The following is a 10,702-nucleotide window of genomic DNA, read 5'->3' as shown; positions in this document are numbered from 1 at the left end:
GTTAGCATGGCACTGAAAAAAGTGACTAGGACCAGTTCTCACACATAACAACTATCGTAGAATCATCAGTCATGTGATCAAAATTTGTGAGCTTGGCAATCAGCATGTATTTACATCATCCCAGGGTCACATGACCACAACCTTTTCAGCCAGCTTCCGACAAAGTCAGTGGGGAAAGCCAGATCAAAAAGCTTGTAAAATCAGGCATAAGCCACTTAACAACTGCCTTGCTTTGCAACACAAATTCTCATCCCAATTGTGGTTGTAAATTAAGGACTTGCCTTGCAGAATACAGTCCCAGTCAGCATGGCCGAGGAGATGCTGATAGCTGCAGCTTAGCTGTTTGGAAAAAACTATGGGTTTTCTTTGCTTTATGGAGTCAATCATCCAATGTTATCTATAAAATAGATTAGAGATCATCAGCCTACAATAGTGGTCCCCAACTTTTGGGGCACCAAGGACTACGGAGAGAGGTTTTTTGGTGGACCAGATGCGGCTTGGTTTTGTGTGCTGCCTGCATGCTGTGGATGGGGCTTTGCTTGTTTGTGCGGCCTGGTTTCTGGCATGGGGACCCCTGGCGTAGAATATCCACTAAATGTCATAGCCCCAGGGAATATTAACCCAGATGTCTGTAATCGTAGACCAGTATTTAATAATTAAACCCAAATGGCTTTTTTCTTCTTTGTTCCTCAGTCCCACCAAACTACTTTATTCCTTAGCTCATGCTTCACATACTGCTTTACCTTCCTTCCCTCATATTGTAGGAACCACAATCTTTTTTATGTTCAATTGGTTCCTGTATTTTTGCAATTTAGGAAAAGACGTTACCATTTAAGTAATGTCAGTTGGGCTGAACTCAGTTATTTTTTTATTTGATGTTTTTTACACAATTTACATAGTAATGGTTCATTTTTAACATAGTTTGCTACAAGTTGTTTCCATGATGCTTATCTCTTCTATAAACAACTAAAATCCACTATTCCTTGTAAAACAACAATTAATTATTTTGGCTCGATTGTATCAGATACTTTTTCAAGTATCAAGTAGATGTATTACTTTTCCAAGCAATTTGTCTTTTACAGTGAGGGCACTGGGATGTAATCCAGACTAAAGTCGTGTGGCTAGGTGATAGTAAACAAAAGTAAGATAAATTAAGATTGATGATATGGAACTACCAATTGGCCACATACTAGACCAGATCAGCTAGATGTATCTTAATATCCCAGTCACATGGTAACCATGAGGAGGCAAAGAAGCACAAGCCCACTTATGAAGACAGATCTTAAAAAGTCAGCTATGTGGGAAGAACAAGATCTATACCATCAATACAGCTTGCATTTATTTGAGGTCTGTTTTTTCTTTGCTCTTGACCACTTTTTGGTTAAAAAAAAAATCCAACTTTCTTGGAAAAAGATCAACAGCTGCTTAGTTCATTCCCCTCTTCCCCCACTCCCAAGCATGAGAATACAATTCAGTTAGAAATGTAATTCACATGCCTGGCATTCAAGCATAATCCTTGAACTTTTGAGTACTTTATTTATATGGCAGATTGCCAAATGCTTTAATCATTTCAGTTGCAATTTTATTCAATCCTAACAGAATGAGTTCTTTGTTGTAATTGCGCTAGTGATAAAACAAGTTTATCCTGGGAATTTGTATGTTCTACTCAGTTTGGTGTTTATAAGTGGCTTCATATTTGCAGTGCGCTTTATAATCACATACTTCCATTTCACTTGCTGTGTTTGAAGGTAACAGAAATTTAATGCCAACAAGTCCAGCTGCCTCCTGAAAAAGCACCTTTGGGACAACCATGTCCTGGATGACTGAGAATCTCTACAGATTTTTAATGCCAACAGTTTCAAATTGATAAGGAAAGCAGTAAGTAACTTTTTAGGATTTTTTTATTATACAGTACTCCCTTTTTATGATCCTGTAATCCCTTAATTCAGGATAGAGTCGGGCGACTGGATGGAGCTGAGTATTCACTGGCCAGCTGCCCTTCCTGATGCCACATGGAATTCACAGCAGATATATTTTTCTTTGCGCCGTAGCAGAGAAACATGTGTTGCTATCTAGGAATGAACTCTCAACCTTTGGAGTGGGAGACAAGCTTCTTCACCACTAGGCCACCATGCCACTCTCTATTTTTTAAATTATGTGTATAGGAAAAAAAAGCCCCAGAAATGTGTACAGTATTTATTCAACAAAACTAGACTTACATACCCCACTACATACATTAACATTAATTTTTTAATATTAATAGAAATACTAATATTTCTGTTGCTTTATTTAACAAAAACTTAGTCCAAAATTCTGAATAGTCCTCCAAATGAGACTCCTGGAAATAAAATGTTTGTTTGGGTGTTTAGATGATTTCTTCCAATTTTAATTATCAGTGAATGGGAGTCCTGCCAGATTTGTTAGAATTTAGTAGTTGTTTTTAAAACTGGCAAACATGCAATGAGATACCTCTCATTATGACCTAAGGAAAACAGGCAAGAACATGTTGATCTGACTTGATTTCTTTTGAAATTGAATATGCTGCCATCGGTCTTTTTCCCTTTCAGGTGTTCTGTAATTTGGATTTAAAATCACCCTCCCTCCCTATTTCCTGGTTATTGCTAAATATTCTGTGAATGTTCTAGCTTCATATTGCTACACATGGATTCCTGGCCAATGTTTGCAAATTAATTATGGGAAAGGGTTTCAGGAAAAGCAATCAGTTAATGATGAATCATTAGTTAATTCACCTGTTCACATATTCATATTTATAAATACTTTGATCCTTTTAGTCTTTTGTTGTTTAGGTTGTGATTAATATTCAACTCATCCCAAACAAAACTGTATTGTTCTGAATTTGTGGATATCGTAGTTCTGGGGAACTTCCATCTTTGATTCTAGATGGAGTGGCACAGCCCCAGACAGACTTACTGCACCTTCTGGGGCTCAGGGCTCCTGCTTGAAAAGCAGATAGCAGCTCTGGCTACCAGGCCCTTTGCACAGCTGAAGGTATGCCTATTCTTAGAATGGGGGCCCTGCTCATGATCACTCCTGTCCTTGTGACCTTCAGGTTGGACTACAGCAATATGTTTTATGCGGGGCTGCCTATGAAGTGTATTCGGAAGCTTCAATTGGAGTAAAATATGACAGCATGGGCAGATATTGGTACCAATTATTCATCACATGTGACATGACTGCTCCATGAGCTGCATTGGCTTCTGGTGTGCTCCTGGGTGCAATTCAAGCTGCTGGTTTTCACCACCAGATTACTTATAGGACTGTTTCTTCACAATTATTTTTACCTGTCCTATACGATTGAGCAGAAAGAGCATGCTCCGGATACCATCAGTAGGTAATATTGGTTGGCGGAGCTCAGAAAGACAACCTTTTTTGCTCTGGCACCCACTCTGTGGAACATCATTCAGTCTGAGATTAGATTAGCCCCAGTCCTGTTGGCCTTTTCTGAGGACCAAAACTTGGCTTTTTCTCCAGCCTGGCCCTCTGGGTATGGGTTAGATCATATCTCATGGTTTTATTGATTAGGATTAGATCATACCCCATATCATTCATATCTTATCCTCAGGTCTGAAGCCAGGCAGGTAAGAGAAGAAATGCAACTGAATGAATGTTTACCAATCAGTTTCAGTGTTGGCTGTTTTCCCATTTTGCACTGAGATCTTCCTTAGTTTGGCTGCCAATTTTGCTTCTTTCATTTGGGAGTTGCAACTGTGGGGCGGCGCCTAGCTCTGTAGCTTTTCATCTTCCTCTCTTGCTCCAAGGAAGGAATTCTGGGCACACAGTTCATTGACAGAGGAGGCAAAATCCAATGCTGTTTTAGAGGCATTATTGGTTTTGGTAACCAATAAATTTCTAGTGGGGAGATAGTGAGGCTCCTTTTTCAGCTTGCCATGTTCATTGGTGGATAATCAGCAGTCACTCTTAATGGTTTTTAAGTAATCAGAATGTTTTGAAATTAATTATTGAACAGTCATCTCTGGAAAGCTGGATTAAAGCCCTGCACCCTCACTATTAGACTGGATGTCACTGAGGTCCAGGTAGTAGCCCGCCCTTAGAACATACTGTATCTATAGAATCGGACTTTGTCTCATGCTCCAGAGGATGATGCTGTAACCTTTTTGGAATGCTTTTCAGAAGCCACAGAAATTCTGTACTAAGACTTTCCCCAATTTAATTTCATGTTCCTGTATTTAACATTACAAACATCCTTAGCTAGTTATTTTTATTAACTCTTTTGATTATGTACAAGGGTGGAATGTTTTGACTTGGAATAATTCTGCCATTTATTATGTCTAACCTAACTAGAGCCAGCGCATTGCTTTTTAAACTTTGCTGGGTTTCTTACACACTAGATGTCATTCTGAATAGCTGTGCACTGTTTACAGAATATGTAAATCATGTTAAAATAAAATAATAGTTGCCTGTATTTTGTCTGTAATTTTCCATGTCTTTTAAAAGTACAGAAATTCTTAACTCTCTGATAAAGCTTTTAAGTACACAGTAACCCCGTTTACTGACAGAAAGATGTGCATATACCTATACACACGACTATACACACTACCCCTTATCTCAATATTGTAAATATAAACACGAATATACATATACTGAGCTTAAATAAAAGGCCATTCAATCAATGGCCTTTTGCATTGCATTGCATCGAAATCAATGCAAATTTAGAAAAATGAGATTAAAATGGTTTGATTGATTTAAAAACTAAACAGCACCGTTTGGTTGAGATGGACACACTTTAAAAGGAATTTGCTTGATAGGTAGTTATTTTTAATTTTTAAAAAAGTAAAATTTGAATCGTTTTTTGAAAATTGATTTTAATGGGATAGCTGGACAATTACTTTCCCACCGTCACCAACAGAGTCATTGACTGATATGGGCAGCTATAGAAAGTGACTGAATAAATAAATAAACTAATACAGGTAGTCCTCGACTTAGAACAGTTCATTTAGTGACTGTTCAAAGTTACAACGGCATTGAAAAAAGATAACTTATGACTGTTTTTCACACTTCTGACCGTTGCACTATCACCATAGTCACATGATCAAAATTTGGATGCTTGACAAGTGCTTTGTATTTACAATGGTTGTGCTCTCCTGGGGTCATGTGATCCCATTTTGCAACTTTCTGACCAGCAAAGTCAGTGGGGAAGCCAGATTCATTTAACAACCATGTTACTAATTTAACAAATGCAATGATTCATTTAACAATTGTGGCAAGAAAAGTCATAAAATGGGGCAAACTCAAATGTTCAAACTCAAAACAAATGTTTTACTTAGCAACATAAATTTTGGGCTCAAGTGTGGTCATAACTTAAGGACTATCTGTAAACTGGGCTTTTAACCTAATAAAAAATAGATTAAGGAGCATTCGGATTGCCTGGAAGCTCGCCGTCTCTGGAATGAGGTTCTTCCATAGACCCGGGTGGCCTCTTCCCTGCTGTTTAGAAGGGCCTTTGGCAAGGGACAAATAAAGCCCTTCACTAAGTTCCCATCTACGTTGTTCTTCCTGCAATCTTTTATTCATTTTTACTTGTTATTAATTGAATTTCTTTGTTTTAGTTGTTATGTGCTACCCAAAGTTGTTGGGAATGGGCAGCATATAAATTTGATAAATAAATGCAGTAGGCATCCATTGCAGGAAGATCTAAATACTGAAAAATGCCAAGTAGCAGTTGAAATTTCAGAGCTTAGTAACTATTCAAAATTATTCTTGGAAATGAAGGATCACAAGCAGGTGGTCCTGAATATACCTATCAGATCAAATGAGACTTATTAGGTCAAAATCAGTACTTAATAAACTGATTAGTAACTATGGCAGGGACCACAGCATGCTCACTGCACCCAATGACAGTTAACAAGCATGCCATTGCATTTTGTGCCAAACTTCTGAATGGTCTTCAAAAGTATCACATAACAGTGTGCCCTGTGAATGTTGCAAGATTCTCCTACTTCGGGTAGGGTCTGGTTACAACCAGCATACCAGCCAGAGCTTGGCAAAAGTTTTCCTAGTTATAATTTCCACCTGACCTCCAGCAGTACGGTAGTTATGAGATAAGGAGAAGAACCACAAGTGAAGGAACTGTCCCTTAGGTTAAGTCTCAATGAATAAAGAGCAAATTGGTCTTTCTGGGGATCAATTTCAGCCTGTTCCCTGCCTCCAATCAGATCCTTATAATCAAAGCACAAAAGATTTTTTTGGAGGGTTCATCTGAATAGGAGAACAGAACACATTACATTAAAGCATAATTTGCTTTATTGACTTCTGGGGTCAAACACAGGCCTAAGGAAGGGTGGGGTTACAATCAATCTTTATAGACTTATGCAAATTATCGATGGGATTGTATATATCAGCAAGGTAATTTGATACAAGTAGTCCTCAATTTACAACCATTCGTTTAGCGATCATTCCAAATTACATCACTGAAAAAAGTGACTGACTACTACAGTAGTAGTCACACAACTATCACAGCATCCCAACGGCCACATGACCAAAATTCAGGTGTTTAGCGACTGGTGTGTATTTATGATGGTTGCAGTGTCCTAGATATCATTCTATCATATCATTATCAGGTTCTGACAAGCAGTCAGTGGGGGAAGCTGGATTTGCTTAATGATCACATGATTCACTTAACAACAGAGGCAAAAAAAAGTTGTAAAATTGGGCACAAATCACTTAATAGCAGCTTTGCTTAGCAATGGAAATTCTGGTCCTAACTGTGGTCGTAAATCAATGACTGCCTACCTATATAACATAACATATGTGCCTAGTGAGGTCAGTGAAACATTAGGGTGTAATTAAAAGCTAATAGGGCAGAACCATAAAGACAATGGAGTTTTGAAATAATAAAGAGGCATTATTCTATGAACATAGTTTCTTTCCAGGGAGTTTATTTTGCTTTCTCAGAGCAATGATTGCCATCTATAACCTCCTACCACCTCATTTTTTCTAGCTTATCAGCATTCCTTGGTTTTCTAAATGTTTAATGGCTGTCAGTATTAAATTCATTGAGAAAGTGTATTTCCCAAGGAGGTATATGGGATAGGGATTATGGAGTTTTAGCCTGAGTCCCCAAATTCTCCTTCAGTCTCAACCTCATCACTGATGCAGCCTGAGATGGTAACATAAAGTTGGTGTCCCAAAAATATTGATTATGCTTTACTTCAAATCAGAAGATGACTTCTCTCAACAACTTCATGTAGAGGTTAACAAGGTAAAAGACTCGAACCTCATGACACTTCACACATCATAGGCTATTAGAATGATTTGTTTTCTTCCACTGAGAAAGGAGCAGAATCACTGTAAATAGGCTCCTAAATATTCAATCATGTAGGTAGTTCAGATTAATTTCATGATCAATGATACCAAAGACTGCTGATGTGTAGGCACATCCTCTTGCCTAGGACCTGACAATGATAATTAAGCAGCAAGAGCAATACAACTTCTATCCATGCCTGAGACTGATTTCTGCCTATAAAGTATCTACTTATACCTATTCTATTAAATATGTATCCATTTTGTAAAATATTTTTATTCCCAGTTTGCTGCACTAAGGACATTCAAAATGGCTAAAGCTGAATTCTCCTTTAAACTTTCAAACTTACCCTTGGTGATTTCACTGAGACACACATGCAGTTTTCTTAGCAATAGTGCAGGCTTGCCATGTTCAATATAAAAATTCTTACAAGTAAACTAATACTAATTCCTCTACAGATTAAAGCAGAAAACAATGAACAAAATAGATAAACAAGGTGTTGTTTATTAAAACATTCTTGGACAATATAAAAAGGAAATAATAGTGTTGTAAATTATTACTGTAATTGCATATACATCTGGAAGATGATTTTAATTGTATTATGAATTACACTGTAGATTAACAGAACCACTCTTTCTAATATATATTTAAAGGTTGAAGAATTTCTACAATAAACAACAAAGAGTCATTCCAAATTCAATTATTTCTTGCAATACTTTTTAAACTATTACAATAATCTCATAAATCCACCCTAACAGAATGAGAAAATAATCATCAGAATTATGCATTTTACAGGCTGAGCATTCAAAATTATATAGAGATTTTTTTACTCGAAGACTATTACATTGAACAATTTTCTTTGCCATTTATAGAACAGACTTCCTATTGCAATACATTGCCAATTGATTAAATGCTACTGGGTTGCATAACTTGTTATAACAGTCCTCCATTTTAAGGTATAATTTTCTGTTATAGATAGAATCAAGTTAAATTACCTATAGGACTGTTACTGTTTCCTCCAGGAAGTAAGACTGTAAGATATACCTTGTGAATACTACATTATAAAATCAAAGAATTCTACATGGAGTGGGGGAAGCTGCTGAATATTGTCATCTGTGTATTAATGGAGTTGTAATTGAGCGGACTAAACCCCACCCATCCCCTTCCAAATTTGGAAGTACTTGCAGTGCTGATTTCATCATCTCTTGCTATAATTCATTAAGACACAGCCAACAACATTTAATTGGTTGCCCTGAATGTTTGGAGAAATTAAAAATAATACAATGGAATCATTGTCTACAACATTGTTTCTCAATCTTGGCAAGTTTCAGATGTATGGACTTCAACTCCTAGAATTCCCCAGCTAACAAAGATGTAAAACATTTATTTGCAAAATAAATGAACTGGAATAAGGAAGGCGAAAGATTTTATATACAGATTCTTTCTTTAAGCAGTTATATATCTTTTCTCCATGGAAATCCAGTGTTACAACTGTATACTAGTTCTGAATGAAAAGTATTGAGGTTTACCACTCAGACTGTCTTAAATTAGATAAAATATATCAAGATTTACCTGTAGCTCACATTTAAAAATATACCATACAGGTAATCCTGTTTTCTTCTAACCGTACCAAGCAATTGTTTGAAGACAAACCTTCCGTCCAAAAGCTAATTGTGGAATTCTGATGACTGTACATTCCTGTTGTCACATGACTACATTTCAGGTGTTTTGATAACTGGATCACCTTTACAGCTGGTTGCAGCATTTCGCAGTCACATGACCATGATTTACAATATTTACAATGTTCTGACTCTTTCAGCCAGAATCTGGCCAAAAAAAAAAAAAGCCCATAGGAATACATGGTGTTGCTTAACAACTACAGTGTTTACTTAATGATCACAGCATTCACTTTTAATGATCACTGCAAGAAAACATACATGAGATTGGGTCCATTCACACGGGTGCCTTGATTTACAACCGTCATAACTTAAGACAGAAATTCCAGGCTCCATTATGGTCATAAATCTGTTCCATGCGATGCTGTGTGATGTTATCTCACTTGATAAATGCATAGCAGTAGAAACAACTTTGACTAAATCTCCAATATCTGATGGAGATGGGAAGAGGCATTGCAGGACCCTATTTAACAACTGACTGTTCCTCTCCTCCAGAATTATTTTAAAAATGTTCTATAGAAAAAAACAGATTCTATGGATACTTGAACACAGCCAATTTTTTATCCCTAAACTTTGTGTTTTGATCAGGGATTCTAGGAATTTTTTCTCTTTAATAGGTTCCACCTGAAAAAGTTTGAAAAATCCTGCTCTAATCTTTGAGAACAGCAACCATATTTTTTACAATCCCAACCTGGATTCAATCAATTATAAAAATCATAAAAGTATCAGTTTCTAGACATATTTTCATATAAAAGTATAGTTTCCATAAACAACAAATGACAGTAATAAATTAGGCAGTTTGTTAACACTAACATTTAAATAGTGTATTATGAGAATCTAAAATTAGAAATAGGAAAATGGGCAAGCAAGTATATAAATTTTAGTAGATAGCATTGGCTATAATTTTTAAAATAATTTCCTACTTAATCTAAACCCCATGTTGTTTTACTGAATTACTATGATTTACAATTTAATATCCAAAACTCCTTCCATTTTGTTCAAAACAAACTAGTTGAGGTCAAGAGTTAGGGAAGCACAGACAAGAAGGGTGCAATGAAAAGAACATAATAAGTGTATCAATTTTTTTATAAGGTGTTATTCATAAGGAGGGTAAATTCTTAAAACAAAAAAGCAATTTAAATTTGTTTTCTTTCTTAAAAACAAATAGTTATTGCTGGGGTAAACAGGTAATCTGCATGGTCTATAGAAGCAATTCACAGTCCACAACTGGCACACGTGAAAAGCTCAAAAAATATAACAGTGCTTAATTCAGAACTCCAAATTATGATTCTGGTAAACTTTCATGATCATCTACTTAATGCAGATTAATCAGTAGCCTGAAATAAAATTCAACTTACGAAACTTCATTCATTGCCCAATCAAAACCAAATCTAAACATTTACTAATTAATTGTTCCAATGATTTAAAGTGTAATATTACATATTTAAAATAATATACATGTCTCGGTCCTTTCAACTGTGCTGCAGCTGTACCATCCAAAGTAATACAGGTAGTTCTTGACTTACAACCACAATTCAGGCCAAAATTTCTGTTGTTAAGGGAGACAATTGTTAAGTGAGTTTTGCCCCAATTTACGACCTTTTTTGCCACAGCTGTTAAGTGAAACACTGCAGTTAAGTTTGTAACACGGTTGTTAAGTGAATCTGGCTTCCCCATTGATTTTGCTTGTTAGAAGGTCGCAAAAAGTGATCACATGATCGTGGGAATACTGCAAAGGTCGTAA

Source organism: Pituophis catenifer, unplaced genomic scaffold, assembly GCF_029215685.1.
Source record: "Pituophis catenifer annectens isolate HBS135680 unplaced genomic scaffold, rPitCat1.0.hap2 SCAF_3, whole genome shotgun sequence".
Classification (NCBI taxonomy): Eukaryota; Metazoa; Chordata; class Lepidosauria; order Squamata; family Colubridae; genus Pituophis; species Pituophis catenifer.
Note: the sequence above shows the minus strand (reverse complement) of the source record.